The sequence below is a fragment of the Polyodon spathula genome, chromosome 1 (genome assembly GCF_017654505.1).
Source record: "Polyodon spathula isolate WHYD16114869_AA chromosome 1, ASM1765450v1, whole genome shotgun sequence".
In the NCBI taxonomy this organism is placed as follows: domain Eukaryota; kingdom Metazoa; phylum Chordata; class Actinopteri; order Acipenseriformes; family Polyodontidae; genus Polyodon; species Polyodon spathula.
The window spans coordinates 79,865,430-79,867,594 of NC_054534.1; positions in this window are offsets into that span (position 1 = coordinate 79,865,430).

Consider the following 2,165-nt stretch of genomic DNA (forward strand, 5'->3'; position numbering starts at 1 on the left):
ATCCCAGCTCTCCTCTGCTTTGCTCAGCAAGAACCAAACTGTGCTCTGTTGAAAAGAAATCGAAGAGGACCAAACTCCCTGCTGCCCTATCCCTCTAACGCTCCCTCCTCTCCTCCTTCTCCTCTACTCTCTCCTCTGCTAAATGTTCCTATTTTCAATCTATTATCCAATCCTCCACTAACAACCCCTGGAAACTATTCTCAACCTGTCTTCCCACCTCAACCCTCCCCATCCTCCTCCCTCCTCTATCTCCTTTGACGACTTTGCCTCTTCTCCTCTAAAATCTCTGATATCCGCAAACTTTTTAACACCTCTCCCTCCCTCGACCCCTCCAGCTCCAACCCCAACCCCCTCTGTCTCCTGCACTAACTCACACTCCTTCTCTCAGACTCTGACGTCTCCTTCCTCCTCCAGGGCCACAAACCCACTACGTGCACCCTAGACCCCCATCCCACTCACTTCTTTCAAGTTGTTGCTCCTGCTCTCTCCTTCACCTCCTTACTCAACACCTCTCTCCTCTACACTCTTTCTCTCTGCCTTCAAACAAGCCTCTATCACCCCATCTCCCTCCAGAACTACTATCCTGTCTCCCTCTTACTGTTCCTCTCTAAAGTCCTCGAGTGGGCAGTACACCACCGGCTCTCCTGCTTTCCTGTCTAACCACTCTCTGCTCGATCCAATCTGTTTTCCTGATCACCTGTTCATACATGCCCTACATAGGTTTGTTGACTGCTGGGTCCTGAAGTTGATATTCCTGTAATAGACAGTCTGTCAAGTAGAAAGCAGTAACTGATTTTTCACATCAGTCATTGTTGTGTGAAATTTGATTACTTTAAATTTAAAAGGAAGTTGATGTGGAAGTAAATAAGACAATTACTTCACAGAGTAATTTTAAAAGGTCCTTTATTATTTCACACACACACACACACACACACACACACACACACACACACACACACACAGTTACATACACAGATGCTATACTACGAATAACGATATCCCTAACGGGACACAACCCAACAAGGTTACATACAAAGATTATATTAATCACAGATCAATACAATCCATGAGACGCAACTGAACTAATTCTTACCCTTCCAAGCGGATCGGGAGAGCCCTTCGACCCTGGTAAGAGAAAGCAGCTGTCTCCAAGAAATTACCGAGCAGGACTGCGCGCTAATCCTCACGGCTGACTCTCATCAGAGCAGGGGAGAACCCCGTCCTTTATAACTTACCAAGTTAGGCTTTTGCGTGCGAGAGAGTAATTGGCCAGATCACTCCCTCGAGGCTCGGCCCTCTGAATAAACCATCCCTTTCCCTAGAACATTCTAACAAAAACAAGTTCTATAAACGTGACAAAAACAAGTTATATAAGATACGGGGTTATTATAGGGCAAGGGCACAGATGAACTCAAACGCATTTCTAGAACTTTCTAGAACACACTTTTTTTTATTACAGTCATCAAGGTCATAATCATCGTATCCACCAAAGGGAGCTGGTGTGTTGTCTTATTTGGCCATACACTCCATAATCACCATCCTTGATGTTTTGCACACTGAGAAGGTAGACAAAGGGGTGCTTTCTCATATTTAAGGTGCATCAGCTCCATAGTTTGGTTTGCCATGTCATTTAGAGATCTAGCAGAGTGTCTCAGTTCATCCATCACTGTTTGCATATAGTCTTTTTGTAGGTGACACCATCTGGATTAAAAGATATAATAACGTCCACTGACACCAATAATAACCTTGTGTCTTCCCACACCAGATAATACTACTGTGACTGGGAACATCCATGTAAACAAGGAAGCCTGAAATTGTTTCTCAGCCTACTAATGATGGTATTATTAGCAGGTGGTTTCCAGACAAAGAATGGATAAAGCTGGAAATATTTTGGTGATGGAAGGCCTATTGCAAAGTCCATTAGCTCTGGCTGAGGTGGGTGACGCCACAGTGAGATGCCATTCATTGCGTGACATATCGGACGTGATCTGGGCTACAGTTCCATTGATTCCAGTTCCATCTTCATCCACACTTGCTGGTGGGAACAGTTCCAGTCTCTGGTTTCGTATTTTGAGCCAAATTTGGTTTTGAGCCAAATACTTGTAATGAAGCAGTGGAGGGTGGCATGAGGATTTGTATAGACAGTAGGTGCGCGAATATATATA